At 43.6% G+C, this 16,332-nt stretch overlaps 1 protein-coding gene across 7 annotated transcripts in view; it reads left to right on the forward strand.

The window, feature by feature from the left end:
- The first annotated feature begins 548 nt into the window (after positions 1–548).
- Positions 549–16,332, forward strand: part of LOC121603668 (protein eva-1-like) — a 90,306-nt gene continuing 74,522 nt past the window's right edge. For 2 of the 7 annotated variants that reach the window (XM_041932745.1, XM_041932749.1), the window contains exon 1: positions 552–789. The gene's annotated coding sequence lies outside the window, so the exon portion shown is untranslated. Of the gene's footprint in view, positions 790–895; positions 2,118–2,153; positions 2,239–2,715; positions 2,970–16,332 lie in introns of those variants that run through there. The other 5 variants (XM_041932751.1, XM_041932750.1, XM_041932746.1 and 2 more) reach the window with 5 other exon arrangements.

Raw genomic sequence — 16,332 nt, forward strand, 5'->3', positions numbered from 1 at the left:
AATCGGTGAAAGCGAATGAAAACAATCACACTTACACCCAATTCCTGTAGGCAACGCTGACAGCTGGAGCGTAGTCGCAAAAGTGTGCTCAACCTGTGCGAACCACGGGAGAGCTAAAATTGTGCGCGCGTTTTTCCCGAAAAAAATGCTGTCAGTATGCTGGCAGAAAATGGCCAGCATCGTTCCTGCTGCGAAAGGTGTGCGAGAGCCAAAGTGGAGAGCAAATGCGATGCCGATTTCCTACCCCAAACTGTTCCAAGCGGGAGAATCCTGACCCACAACAAACCCATACATCGCACACACACACAGTTACCGTTGAGAAAATGGGGAAAATATGCGCGGAGCAGTCAATCCAAGGCGAGAGCGCCCGAGAGCGAAAAAAGAGAGTGCGAGAGGCACGTAAAAGGAAAAACCCCGATTTTACTCCACCAAGAGCGACAGGAATGTTGCGCTCCCACAATGCTGGCTGGCTGGCTGGTGCTCCGTGTGCATGGCAGGTAACGCATGGTAACGGAGATTGCAATGTTGCTGTGATTTGAGCATCGCTCTGTCAGCGAAGGAATCTCGACCCGGCGTCAGTCTTGCTGTGAACGTGCGACGGTTCGGCTCGAAGACGGCAACGCGATTTCGCGGACGTTCGCGGCACATTCGTTGGATTCGGTTAGACGAAGCGTGTGTGTGTGTGTGTGTATGAGTGACAGTGAGCCTTAGGGCGAGTGGGCACGAGATGATCGTACGCATACGCTGATCATGGGCTGATACTGCTGTCTGGTGCATACTTTCGAACGCGTAAGTTGGAAGAAAAGTAGCAAATAGCACACAAAAATATCACTGTCAAGGATAGGGCAGTGGTTTGGTGGTGCTCGATGGGAAGATTAAAAAGGTGGAAGTGAGGAGGGGAGTGCGGTTGTTTGAAAAATAATAACGAGTCAAGAAATATGCTATGTGCTGCAGCCATCTGTCACTACATTCGAGTGTGCCAATGGGATAAAGTGCAAACGCGCAAAGTAAAAGTTGTTGCCTGCCTTCCCTTGTGTGTATGTGATGTTTGAGCATTTTTCAAACATGCTCCCTATGAGTATGTTCATGCTTCCGTGCGTGCGTGCGTGCGTGTTTTGCAAAAACAAAACATATAACACAACAACAGCAACAGCAAAAACAAAAAAACGGAATGCTGTAGCTGTGCTCTCAGCAACTTCAGCCACGATCACATCCGCCAACCGGGCAGCGTCGCGTGAATATTGCACTGTGTGCTAAAAATAAATGAAGCAGAAGGAATTCCGCCAGCGTCTTGCCAGCCGTGCCAAACCTCTCGCCGTTTGCTCGGCTTGACCCGCAGGGGCCACAGCCGGCCCCGAACCCTGGGTGCAAAAAGAAAATAAAATAAAAGTGAATTTTCATCAACCATCCCTTTTTTCCGGAAGCGAGGCACCGAGTTTTGTGGTAAACAAAATTGGGTCTATTCACCACAACAACAACAGCAGCAGGAAACACACACACATACATGCGCACCCTATGGCATGGTGGTCCCTGGTGGTTGTGAGTAGTGCTGGCCGCGAAAAAGGTACTCCAGTGGTTCGCTTCCGGTGCTGTGTTTGATTGTGTGCAGGCCCGCGGGCGCTCGGTGCGTTCCACCTACGCCAAAAAACCGCAAACGGATCCAGGGCGGAATCGAAACGTACTCTCCATCCTGCAGAATGTGTGGGACTTCCGGGTGCTATGTATGTATGTGTGTGTGTGTGTGTGTGTTTGTGTGTGTGTGTTGTGTAATGGTGTACGGAAACAGATGGTTGGAGCGCAGCCTGTGCAAGCAGCATCAATAAAAACAACCCCGATAACGACCAAATAATAGAACGAGCGCCCAAAATTGGATTATTAATTTGGCGAACGGCAGCAATAGATTAACAAAAGATAATGTGCGATAGCGTTGAGTGTTAATGGGTTCAGTGTAGTGGGTAAATCAAATATCCAACGTTAAAGCAAAGTAAAACGATGGTAAAATATGAAGAGAAAACAGTCGATCGAGCGTGTGTAAAGAAATGAATTCTTTTACAAGAAAGAGCATTCAAACCCTTAGAAAAAATTGTGCCAACAGTGTGATGAAATACTCGTAACCGGTATGCAGTTTAAATTAAGGCTAAAATCAACACGGTTCTATCAGTGTGTTTCTTTTGACAAGTAACATAAAAGTGAAGAATCGCGCTAACGTTACCCGCACGCGATCCCTTTGATGTTCTGGTGCGTTTGATATGTTTGCTCGTTCGAGATGCAATTGTTTGTGTACGGGAGTTAAGTTCGCTTGTGTATTCGTTTAATTGCATTTTGCGCTTTTTATCTCTCTCTCTCTCTCTCTCCCTCTTTCTCTTTCTCTCTTTCTCTCTCTAAAGCGAATGGAAATGGAATCGATGAAATGTATCACGGTGTTGAATTCAGAGGGTAAATTTAAAAAGAGCATAACGTTCTTCCTAAAAAAAATCCACTCCTTCCGTTTCGAAGGAGTTTTTTGTCAGTAATTGAACATTTTAAGCAGAATTTCCATTTACCATAATTTCGGATGGTTGCGAAATTTGGCAAAAATTCCCAAAATTGATTTGCTCTAACGAACATTCGCTGGAAAGAACGTTTTCCCTGAAAGCTTGTGCGCTGTGGTGAGAAATTGATTTCTTTGTAACCGTTTCCCCGCACGCTTGTGGGCTGGTACGGCTTTACGCAAGCCCTGTTTTCCCGCTAGCATGCGTTTAATCAAAACGTAATTACTTCTTAAACAACCCTGTCTCGGTTTGGCAGCAGCGTGTATCGTGTATTATAAGATTGACGTTTTTTGATTAGCTTTACCTTATCTCACGATGCGTTGCCGACTCGTACAGCTCAAGGGATAACGCATGTACGCTTGCTGTACCACTAATGGTAGTATTAGGCTAAAACCATGCTACTCACCGTCCCGCCCCGTTCACCCCACCTTGCGCAAGGTAAGGATCATGATGATGATGATGGTGATGCGTATGTTGATTATAAATGTAATTAAAAAAACATTCCATATTTATATTCCATCCCCTTAAACGAGCCGGATAAGGTTTGAAAAATTGAGTTTACCTTTTTACTCGAGGGTTTGCTGCTAAACCCGACAGCTCGGAGCGGAAGGATAAGAAAATCCAACCAATGGATAGGGTTATGGGATAGGGGTGAGAAGAAATCGAGTGGGAAGCTCAGGGACGCGTTTCGTAAAGCCGACGATAACCGTAATGGCGCAATAATGCCTCCACCGGCAACACGACACACGCGGTTAGAGGGTTTTGCTGATGACGTGGAAGGATCATGATGCGAATGATAATGATGATGCTGCCTGTGCTGCTGCTGCCGCCGCGACACGTAGGCAAACAGTTGCAAGACTGTACGGCGCTCATCGCACAACACCCGTAGCGGATCCCCTTTAGCTAATGGGTTTCATTTTGCAGTTTTACTGCCGATGAGGGCAAGGGAGTCGATGCCCGTCGGTAAGGAGCCAAGCCTTGCCCAATATGCGGATCAATGCGAATGTGCGGGCAAAAAGGAAAGACGTTTGAATTACTCAGTACGTATTCCGACGTTTGATAGCTTGCTGCCTAGACTTTTCCCCGTGTCAAATGTACACGTGCGTGCTCACGAGTTGCTAGCCAGAAATGTTGCGAGTTTTTGGATTTCTGATTCTCGGCCCACTCACATGCATGAGCGGGCACACGAACACATACGGTTCAGTTGGCAGATCTCTTGAAACAAATTTCCTTTGATTGACTTGGTGTCTAGACAGGGCCGGGTTTGTTGGGATTTAAATGATTTTTCTTCACCCGAGTTGCTGGGTTACTCGGCGTCTCCACCGAGTACGATACCACGCGCGCGGTCTGTGGTTATGTGTAGTTAAATATGAACACATGCCTTGAGCATGTTGAGGGATCAAAAGAAAATTAATGCCAAAGTTTCGAGTAGGAGGCAAGATAAACTTTGTTCGTTTGTTCACGGAGAAATTCGAGAAAATGTTAAGACAGTTTACCACTTTAAGGTTGGAATAAGATTTTATCCTTTTATCCCTCGGAATAAGATTAATGCTCGTTTGTTCTGTTTATGTTTCTTGGTTCGATTTCAAATGAGCTGAAGTACCACTACAACGGGTTATACGTAATGAGTATGAGTTTTTCAGGACCTAGAAGCAGCACACAATGTAGATTGTAAAGTCCTTGGAGCGTCATATGCAATTCAATCAGGGTGTTGTTTTACAACAAACAAACCATACAGGCATTAAAGAGTCCCAGCAAAACTTTGAATTTAACGAATAATAAAAAAATAACTTTACCAGGATTTAATACAGCGAATATCCCAGCCGATAATGTTACAATTCCTTCTCACACACACTTTGGAAGACATCGGCTCATATATCCAGCATACTGTTGTCCATCAGTGCCGGAGCAAAACGTGCAATTATAAAATGAGACAACTTTCCGCTCGCTCAACACTGGAAAGCATCCAGACGGGGACCAACTGTTGAAGATAGCCGTAAGTCGTACCATAAACTTTAATTGAAACGGTAATGGAGTTGAAGAAGTCCGCTTGAAGACGGTGTGGTTTAGCATCCTAGTACCTCACCCATCCCGGCGGCGTACTCGGCTCTCGGAGCTGTTTGCGGTGTGCCAGCTCGAAGCGTCGACAACAAGTTCTTCCCCCCTGGAGGGCTACATTGAATCTTGACCAACCCAACTGGGAAAAGCGAAACACTTATCGCTGGGGAAATGGTTGAGACAGTCCCTCAGAGGGAAGGGTAAATTTTGAACCTCCAAGGAAGTGATTCCCGCCTAGGAACTATTCCGCTGGCCTGCTCTTAGCCGGACCAGCCGGTGCCGATACTGAACAGCGTCTGTGCCCAGTCCGGAACAGATCGGATTTTGTTCAATCGAAACGTTCTGCATTATCTATTTAGTTGGACCAGATTAAATTCACTCCGAGCCTCCGGATGGATGCGGACACATCGGGCTGTGATAGAGGTTTTGAAGCGGATTTGATCCGTCTGTGCACGATGTGTTACTGAAAGCCGTCAGCGTTTGCTTCGAACAAATCGAACAACATCTTCACTAGAACCACAGCTTGAACATGCCTTAGGTCGTAGTGTATGGTTTCCCTTCCGTAAGCACGCTGTATGTTTCTAGTCAACGAAGACGCTGCGGAGCGGCGAGCTGTGTCAACTCACACGTCGTCAGCTTTGGTAAGGAGTGAAGAAGCTGATGCCGGGCACCAGTGTTAGCATTCGTCGAGCGGAAAGCTAGCCAACATGCAAATCAGTTGTTTGTTTTGTTTCTCCTATCGAACGGTGGTGCAGTGGCTGCGAGCTGTTTAAAGCACAATCCGGGCCATGTTTGTTGTTGTTGCTGTCAGCCCGCCTGAACGAACAGCCATTTGGCGATAAATCGTGCACAGTGCTTTCCAGGTCGAAGACTATCAATTGGCCGACTGGTGAGTGTCAGTGTGTTTGTGTTGATTTTGTACAACGCTTTCGACTCGAGAAAGGCCTAAACAGATGCACAAATCGTCGAAAGATACGGCTCTATAAGTGCATTGTTCGAAGCGAATCGATTCTCTCTCACCACTGCCCTCAGAAGTGTGCACCTCTCCTTCACAAAACATTAACCGCTACGGAAGGAAAACGACCTGCTGTGGCTAAGAGGCATCCGTTCGGATCGTTAGCAGAAAAAAGAGATTGGCAGGAACAGGAAAAGGGCCGTTCAAAAGTTGCACTACGTCTTTTACTTCTTTTTTTTTCGCTCCCCATTGGTTGAAACTTCTTCTCCTGTCGGTTTATCGCACACAAGATATCGCCACCGAGTTAATGGTGTCTCGTTCGGTTGCAGAAGGACTGCACAATGGCAGCAGCAGAGGCTCGTCCCAGCCAAGAAGTTCGTCTCGGATGCTTGTCCAGTCGGTCGAGCGGTTCCGGACGGAGAGGAAACCGAACCACAAACAGTCGACTTCCCGAAAACTGAAAACGATTGAGCTGATAGATCCTCCTCTCCGCTGGGCTCATGTCGGGGCCCGTGACAGGTCGGTCTCTCGAGAACGATATGAATACAGATAATAATGACTTTTATTGTGCTTCAAACGAGAGCAGAATCTTTATTCATACAAGCATCATAAACCTGCCATTGAGCTCCCGGTGGCTGGCCCGCACCGTGCGACGCTTGTCCGAGGTTAGGGCGAGGACCAGCGGGCGATCAGTTAAGAACGGCTTCATTTCGCATCTTTCTTGGAAGCGGCTCCTTATTGTCGGGACCGTCTCCCGTCTGGGGGGGGGAGGGGTTTCTTTTGTTGTTGTTGGTGTTGTTACGGTGTCCGCCAGCAGTCGTGCTCCTGATGTCCCAAACGGCTACCGACGCCGATGCCGATAGACACAACTGAGTGAAACCATTCTAGCCATCCTCCCCGCAGTCGTTTGCTATTAGATAGTACAAAAAGGGTCTAGCCGACACTCTTCATTCCCCGGGGGGAGAGAAATAGGCTACGGCGAAAGCAGCTACGGGGAAGGTTCTGGGGTGCGGTTCCGATCGAGCGACAGGAAGCGATTTCCAGGTTAGTGTTCCAGATATGAGGAATCATCATAAATGCACACAACTTGAATAGAGACCAGAGCGCTCTCGAGCCTGGCTGGCGTTGTTGTAGGCTTTAGGATTTTCATTTTTATGTTGTCTTGTCTTTGAACCACCGTAACAGGGCGGTGGAAATCGGGCTGAGGGTGGCCCACGGTACGGACGGCATTGTGAATGCACGAGCTTTCTGGCACCACGCGCTAGATTGATGTTCCTTGTTCGGCAATAGAGGCTTATCCGTGACATAAATGCCTAAACGGCTGTCTTCTACACCGAAGCGCTCAGCGCTGTTTCTTGCGCTCTAGCGTATCGTCTATTACGGAACGACAGAGCGAGCCCCGATGATGATGGTGAAGCAGGAAGCAGCACCCCTGCCCTGACGGGTTGTCAGGTGGCGCCATTTTCTTGGTGTTATTTTCTTTTATCATCGTTTTTGAAACCAGCATTCTAGCAGGCGTTTGTCGGCAGGCAGGCGTTTGTCGTTCCGTAACGCTAGACATTGGAGAACATTGGAGCATGTTTTAACCCAAATCGGTTAGCAAAATGAAAATAGAAGCTCCGCTGCCTGCTTCCAGTGGGTTAAAAAAACTGCGCGTCGAATTCTTCACGCTTGACGATTAAGTTAAAGGTAGGTTAAATACACGCTGGTGCTATTTCCGTTTGTCGGAGCAAACAAAGCGGCGCTACCAATGGGAATGATAGAATAAGCGCATTTGTGAGGAGTTTTGGAATTCGTCTGCAAGCATCCATATGGTCTTTTGTTTGCGTGTTTAAGATCATCTGCGCGGCTTAGGATCTCTTTGTTCGAATGGGATTATCTATTGTCTGTCTGTAAAGCATTGTAGTCTCATTGTGGTAAACGGAAACCAATTCTCCAATGACATTCATAACAATTTTAAAACATGGCTTCCAAACTAAATTGAAAAGTATCGCGACACACTGAAACGGTTTTATGTTTTCTTCTTATGTAGATGGTATCAACCTTGGCACGCAACCTATGTCAGATGTACGAGGCTCCAGCATATGCCGTAATTATTCAACATTATCAAGGGTGTTTTGTGCTGGTTATTTATGCCCGATCAATATTTACATTCATTTCGTAGCGTAATTAACGTTAATTAGTTAATTAATCAATTATCTGCCTTTACATGAACTGATTGCAATCAGTTTGCTTTGCATTATTTGCTATTCCATCATTGCTAATTGACACGATTGTAACAACACACCAGTACTTAAGTGTAATATTTCTAACGTATTACGAAACCTTTGCTCATTAACACGAACCTCTCACCACTAAGAGGCAAACTAAACAGTTTCGTTAGACCCATTTATAAAAATATAAATTGCAAAGCTCACTCGTCAGCACAATTCACCGTTGAAAAGGAGAGCAAACCATTTCTCAAACTAAACAACCATTGCACATCGAGACAAGTTTTAATGAATTCGCACACACCGTGACGCCCGACACCGTACCGCGCCGGAAGACGGATGGCGATTTGCAGAAAATATTCGCCACCATTCATTTTCCGGATCAGGATTCCCCGGCCCCGGCAGCAAGCACGACCGACCCATTAATGGCTTAAAACATTAGAATTGCAGAGTGCCTACGTTCGGGGAATAAATTTGTGCCATAACGTGCTCAAGCATGCCGTCTCGCTATGCCGCGCGACCCGTGGGTGACGAGATCGGCAGAAGCGAAACCCTGCCAGCACCTTCGCTTGCAGCACGGTGACCCTTCGGTGTCTAAGGGTTATTGTAGGCAAAGATAGGAGGCGCCCTTCACGGGTGGTTGGTGGCCATCCCATCTCACGTTTCGCGATACTCGCCGGTACCGGTCAAAATTGCGCGAATCACTCTTTTGTTGTACTTCCGGCGGGCATAATGTCACGAACGCAAAATAAATCAGCATCCGCATCCGGCATCCCCGGTGCTCAATTTATTTTCCCTCGGTTCGGATCTCGTGTCAGATCGCTTTGAGTGGGATGGTGGGGGGGGGGGAGGGGAATCGGGAGTGTGGACAGGCTGGTTGTATTGGGTTGAGTTTGTGATGATAAAGGCGACCGGGGTGTCATGGTAGACAAATTATGAATTTTCTTTTGCTTACCAATCGGTTTTGTTTTCAGGGCTCCATTCGGTTTTTTCGAACTATTACAAAATATTTATGTTTTCATAGTACACTGGCTTGGACTGAAAGTGTATAAATAAACTTTAAACATATTCAATTCCAAACAGATATCAGCAGATAAATTAAACTTAGATATCAAGGCTTCTCAGTTGAAGATTTCAGCAAATGACAAAACCAAAACTTATTCATTCTTCTTCTTATCTTTAATTTGGAACCACAACCTGCATCGACTAACATATACTAAATTTAATCATTAACTCACAACGATTCATTTCACTGTATGGTGAACCGCTGAGCAGGAAAGTAGGAGTTTTTTGCATGAATCGAAATTTAGTGCTCTTCTTGCTACAATTAATCTTTTATGCAGTAATTCTAAATCTTTAAATCCATTAGCAGAATCGAAACCAGAAAGCGATATTAATACACGCTCAAAAAAAAAAAAAAGCATTGGGGATGAGGATGCATCTTTCTTCCAAAGGACTGCTGTAACGATATTTATAATACAGCAATGACTCCTTAAAGATGCTTTTTTATTTATTTTTGCTGACCGTTACACTTTTTCTTACTGTTTCGCCGGGCTTGGTCAATTTTTTTGCAAGTTCGACATAGCTATCCCTGTTTAAAAGAAAAAGCAACGGAACCAATGGAAAGAAAATCAATAGAACGCTTAATCGGTCATATTTCTTCCATTAAACCCTTCTCAGTGGTGGCGTTTTTCCTGCCCCTGGGAAAATAAGTAACTTAACCCAAGGTGGCATCGTACCTGCCATGCCGCAGCAAACTTAGCTTCGTTAGGTTAGTGGAGCATGAGCTATGCAAAAACTGCCAGCTGAAAACATAAACCAGAAAGTTACGTTGACAACGGCAGTATGCTTCGGGTTGAACAGTCACCAACCCAGCATAAGAAGGAAAATACAACAACAAACAATCATCCCTTTTGTTTGCTACCGATCTTGATCGCTAACTTTTCCTTTAAGGCATTCAAAGAGAGAGAGAGAGAGAGAGAGAGAGAGAGAGAGAGAGAGAGAGAGAAAGAAAGATAGTGAGAAAGAGAGAGAAAGATAGAGAGAACCAATCGTTCGTTCCGGTTTCCTGAAGCGTCGTTCAAACGGCCTTTCTTATTTGGTTTGCCTTCTTAGCTACCAGCTGATTCATCGCGCTGTTTACTCTACACAGCACTACCACGCCATTCGAAACCCCCACCCCGCACATATTGCTGATATTTTTGTTTTATCTTTGTGTCCTTCTCAGTTTGAAACCGTTCTATTCATTTATTCTGGGACGGTGTGGCTTTTGCTACTTTTAAATTCAAATTTTTCCCACAGCCAGAAAACGTGACGAAGGTTAAAAAACGAGCACATCGCCAAAGACGGGAGGTAGGTAGGCAAACAGGGGCTAGTCCGATTTCGTTTGGTTGGCGTACGGATCGGAGTTGTCAAGGGGTCGTATTCACGAAGTTTATGCGCCCTGGAACGGCTCACGGGCGCACGATTTTCATCCTTTTTCGGCGGTTACGGACCGTTTTCTGCAAGACGTTGCTCGAATAAATTAAACTGTTTTAATTAACTTTAAAACCGGTGGATCAATGACACTGGACAGTGAGACAGACGCGTCTATTCACACAAAACACACAAGTCACAAAGGCTGTGGGGGCCACATTTCTCATCACCGAATAATGGTGGTGGTGCTGCTGCTGCTTTACTCACCGGGACCGACAAAGAGGTGAACACGAGCGTGTGGTGCAAAATTAAAACACTCCTCACCCGTTCCGAACCCTCCCTATAGTGTGCTCTGCTTGTGTATGTGTGTGTGTGTTTGTGTGTTTTTCTTTTCTCCCCAAACCATCTCAAGACATTCGGGCGCCTCATGCCCGTTCGATACGGCGGTGGGGGTCGCCTTTCGAAAAGCAGTGGTGGTGATGTGGCACAGCAAAACAATAAGATGACAGACGGGTGTTTCGTTAGAGAAGTCAAAAAGGACACTTGCTTCAGTATTAACCTTTTAAATTAACTGAGAAGAGCTTCGCGCGATAGGATCGGTGGTGCTATTTAGGGAGGAGAGAAGAGGGAGGGAGGGAGCGAAAGCACACGCCACCAACCGGTCGGTTCATCCGTTGGTTCTGTGCTGTGAGGATTTGTGGCCAATTTTGCTTGCTGTGCACGTTTTTGCCTTCAGGGTTAGTTGTGCGTGCGTGTTTTCTCGTGTGTCTTTGCGGAATGTTTCGTTTGCTGTTTGTGTGTGTGTGTGTGAGAGAGTGTCTGGAGCTGTTTGGCACAACAATTTATTCCCTGCAGCAACTGCTGGAAGGGCAGCTGAAACGATTTGAAAGTGAACCGGTCGACACACAGATAAATCGTGCGGAAGAGATTAGTAACGCAGAATGTTAATGGTTTGTAATGGGATGGACCATCATCTTGAGGGAGGACGAACCGTTTACTGTGCAGGGGTTAACACTAGTCACTGAGTAGTTAGTGTAGGGAGTGTCTACACTAGTATAGATAACACTGAGTAAATAATGAACGTTGTTGGAAATTGCTCCGAGATTTGATCCGTAAAATTATTTCAAAGTGAAAAACACTTCATTTCTTTGGATATTGATTTTTATTTAATTTTACATTCGATAAGCTTGTCTTGCCACTACTATAGTAAATAACAAATTTATTGTAACACGTTCGGAGAGTCTATGTAAAATAAAATTGAAAATAAAATTCCAATTTATTTCCCGTGAGAATGATTCCCGCTACGTATCTTATACTTAAAAAAGAAACGAATTTCGATGGGGGGGGGGGGGGGGGGAAAAAGTTTGAAGTATGTTTTCCATACCGCACTCGACCCACTGACACCATTCAGAAGAAAGTGAAGCGAACGCTAGAAATGTCGCCTATTACCAAAATTACATTTCCGTGTCGTGTAGCACTTGTTTGAAGTTGAAACTTCACAGCCCAGGGACAGTTTAGGGAACGTGAGCGTGTGTCCTTGATTTGAATCGTGAGAATACCAGCTCTACACAAACACTAGGCAAAAACCTCGAACCGTATCGCGCAGAAAGCATTTCGCGAACGGGACAGGACACGAAAATGAGAGAAAAACAGTAATTAACTTAATTAGTGAAGCATGGCTGACTTCGAACTTCATTTTATCTTTGTCACCGGCTAGGCTTGTGCTTGCGGTCCCGTCCGGGTTGCGCGACGGTCACAAATCGGGGTCTTGTTGGATTACGAGTTTGTAGCTGGGTTCTGCGATCAATGCTGGAAGTAATGAAGCTCCCGTTGGCGGAGAGCAATTATGCGATATGCGGGAAGTGTTTGTCCACTGACTTCTGGGCTGCCCAGACACCCAACTCAGTGTCATTGTTTCAAGGCCCTTTGGCCCAGAGAATATCTCCATAAGCAGTAATGTGCATAATAAATGTCATCTTTTATCCCAGCACAAACTTACGCTACAATTCGTTTCACTATGGTTGGCAACTATCCACACACAAAAAAGGCGGTAATTTTGCGTCCAATCGTTTCCTGTGATTCCGTGCTTCCCAGCTCGGGAGAGATAAGCTGGGGATTTTATCTTCCACAATGCAAACGGATTACCTTCCCATCTTGTGCCGACCTCCCCGGAAGCGATGATCAATTCTGAAAGTAATCAAATTTTCATCAACTTTTAAAATCGTCTCCCGTTCGTTAATTTGATTGAAGTAAGAGCTTCTCTACTGGGCAGTGGACCTTTCATTGTTCACGCTTTTGTGACAGAGTTTCGGTAAACCTCAAATAATGCTTAGCTGTCAATGGGCCACGAAATAATGGCAAAGCGTTTGGGTGAGGTTAGGGTTTTTGTATTTCGAAATTGTTGGGCAATTTGTTTTCGTTTATGTACACAATTTCGTTCATAGCACTTTTCATGAAATTAAAGTTTACAAAAAAAAAACTTGCACGGCTCGTGAAAAGACGCGCTGGTTTGTACAAGTTTGAACGAGGTTCGTTTCCCTTTTAGACATATTTGCTCAATTCAATGATTGCATTTTTTTAGGACAAAGGTTTTTTTTAAGAGTTGAAAGAAGTGTTAAACATATACGTGCATTATTTAGAAGATAAATATAAAATCAGTTGGAGAAGCATTTTAGATAACAAAATAGGAATCGCTTTTAAAGTACTCCTTGCGTGTAGCCCCGTCAATTACTAATCGATTGTAACTTGTTGAGCCTTTATTTTTGCAACGTTTCAGGAATATTATAGTTTTCTTACCCCATTCCAGAGGATGAATAGTTACTGATTATCCAACAGAAAGGCTGCTATACCCCCTCCTCTCCCTTTTATATAATAGTTCAACTTTACCAACTATAAAGTTCGCTGACCCGTTTTTCCAATACGTGCCACAGTGCCAGAATTCTCACGCGTCTGATATTTGCTGCCCGTTTTGCCTTCGTGAAAGGAATAACATATTTCCCCCAAGACCGCATTAAGCTTTCAGATGCTATCAAAGCTTCGACATCCTCAACCAGCTCGCAACAAAACTCGCCGGCGCCAAAGCTTAGCCCCGAAATGCCAAAGATTCACTATCCAATTTCGCTGCGCTCAAAACCAATACCCTCGCCGACTTTGGAGCGGAGCGCTCGCAAGCATCTCATTTCTCGTTACCATCAAAGTCACGCACGATTTTCACGTTCATTTCACGCTAAAATGAGGCAAGCGTCGTATCAACGCAAGCGAGATGGTATCATTATGAGCGAAATGGGGCAAGAAGCGAGGCAAAACACGTCCAGGGTTGTAGCAGGACGCAATTCTTCCCTCCTTTTGTTCTGATCCGATTGGCCTTACGGGCTTCAAACTGTCGGCCGCAACGCAAAGTCGTTTGGTTTTACGTCAGGTTCTCATCACCACATTATCTTTATTTGTGATGAAAGCTCGATTCAGCCACGGGGCACTAAGACCGGATTAGGAAACGCAAAAATCGACTGCTATAAACTCGGAAACTCGGTAGGGTGCTTTTGTTTAGCTTTTTTATTGATTTCATCAAAGTTTTAAATACTTTTTTTATTCATTTCAAATAATTGGTTCTTAAAGGCAAAAACACATGATAATCATGTCTAAGATCCAATGAATAGTTTTCGAGAATTTCGGACAATAATGAAGACGTTTCTAAAGTTCTTGTATATTAAATGCCGTGGTCTATGATTATTTTCAAATCATTCGAACTTTTTTGGCATGAATCCGATGCCGATCAAGGCATACCTGTACCACTCTTGGCTTGGTGATCTGTGTCTTGATTACGGTCCATACGGGGATTGAGCCCATGACTCGCATGTTGTTAAGTCATGTGAGTTGAGGACTGTACCACGAGACCGTACAAGAATACTAATATGTACTCTAGTGTACCAACTTAAATGTAGAAAGTAATCGTTTCATCATATTACCTTGTTCATTTCAGTTAAAAAAATGTTTGTTTACTTATTGGCTTTATTCTACTCTTTATCACTTTATTTAAAAGTGTTACTCTTAACACGCAAACTATTCTTATTCTTTTTCCCCGAACTAAAAACGATGTTAGTTTCATGATTTGAGATGCATTGCAATTGTCCATCCAGCGTGAAGAATAAAATTCATAAAAAATAAAAAATAAAAATAAAAATTCGCATCAGTTTATACTATTGGCGCAATTTCTTCTATTCAATGAATAAATTCCATTTAGTTTTATTGCTTTAGGAAATTTACTAAATAGTAGTAGAAAACTAAAACCGACTTGCAAATTACTAAAGCGCTTAATTACTTGTTAACTTTTCAACTTTTTCAACTGAGTCAATTTTAACTTTCTAATCTAACTGGCAGACTCTAGCGTCTTCTCATACCGATTTTAAAATTTGGAAGACTCTAGCGTCTTCTCATACCATACCGTTAAATATTATTTTGTTTTAATGCAGAAGGTGTAAACAAAGTCCTTTTCCTTTGTAAATGTCCAGATTTTATGTTTGCAATACAAATTTAAGTAAAAATATATTTCAGATTGCGACCAATAAAGCGATAAACTATCAAAACTATATCTATATATAGATAAACTATATCAGCAAATAACAGCGCGTCCACACGTACCGGACTCATGTAGCGTGCCATGCTGTCAAACCATTTATATAAAAAGGAACGTTACGGTACGCTAGCTCGTAACGTGTGGAGGCTTGCTTACAGTGCTAAAGCCATTTTGTAAAATTCACCGTTCGTGACATTCTCTCCCACCAAACCAGGCCAGAATCATGCGACGCTCCACAAACTAATAACAATTTAATTACACTGCTACACATTGCTGCTGGTCATTTGCAGCCATTAACATTTCAAATCTGAATACAGTAGTTGCCACCCGGTTGTGAGAAGAATGCTCTCTACCTACCAAATGCAAAAGGGCCTTTGTTTCATGGGTGGAACTCCACACACAGGTTTTTGTGTATTGTTACCTTCTAAATGGTACCGTACCGTGACGTGCTCGAGGAGTGCGCTAGAAAAGTGCAACCTCCCACTAGAAACGCCGGGGCGTGGCGGAAATCGCATCGGGTAGGTTAATTAATGTCAATCAATAAATGATAAGCAGCCATCAAAAAAGAGCTCGCTGCGTAACTCATTAAACATTCATCACAGATTGGTAGCATATTATGGTTAGATGTATGCGCCTGGATGGGTGTACGGTTGCAAACAGCTTGAGCTCGGTGTGCTGGTATGGGGTAATTATTTATTATAATAAAGTGTTGCGATTTCAAACCACAAACATGTTGTATAAAAAGTAAATACGCCTGTTAGCTTGTTATCATTTAGCAGCAACCTTTTTGAAGCTCCATGGTTTCCATATTGTTTCATATCATTTCTTTGTTCGCGCAGAAAAGAATGAAAGACTGTTATTCGTTAAAAATAACATAAACCACCATAAGCAAAAATATTGACTGATTATCAACCATATCATCATGTTCTACGACAATGCAATTAGCACACGGTGGACAACGTTCTTATTGTGCAATTTTCACGCGAAACAAGTCAATATAGCTGATATTTTTTAAATTATAATTTCTATTAATGAACAATGCATTTGTCGCAGTACTTTCCTCGCATGCGTTGATTCATTAGGTTTCTGACTAGTGACATTATTGGTAATCCAATTTCATTTGATGTTTGATGATATTGGCTACATCTCGTACTAATGCACCATGTGAAAGTACGCTATTAGTTTCCTTTGATTTGATTTTAATTGGAAACAATCGAAAAAGAACTGTAGCGTTTTCTATGACCAGTTTATTGCTTTTCCGGAAAACTCTATGTTCTGATTGACATTGCTTTTCGAGGAAGCATTTAGGTGGATGGAATTGGAACACCGAAAGTGATGTTTTATTTGCATTTTATAACATCCATCAAGGATGTATAAAAGTAAAACTGGTAAATAACAGGAAGAATATTAAACACATGGATTTCTTTTGCCTCAAGCTTAAAATGCATTTAATCCTTTTACTATATTGTATAGGAAGTATGTAGGGTGATATTTTTACTTGTTATCATGAATTTGTTAATTTGTTCTAATTCTTATCAATCTCAACTCATACTGGCGAGCTGCAAGTGAACATTTAAAATCACAAACTTT

The sequence above is a fragment of the Anopheles merus genome, chromosome 2R, assembly GCF_017562075.2.
Source record: "Anopheles merus strain MAF chromosome 2R, AmerM5.1, whole genome shotgun sequence".
Classification (NCBI taxonomy): Eukaryota; Metazoa; Arthropoda; class Insecta; order Diptera; family Culicidae; genus Anopheles; species Anopheles merus.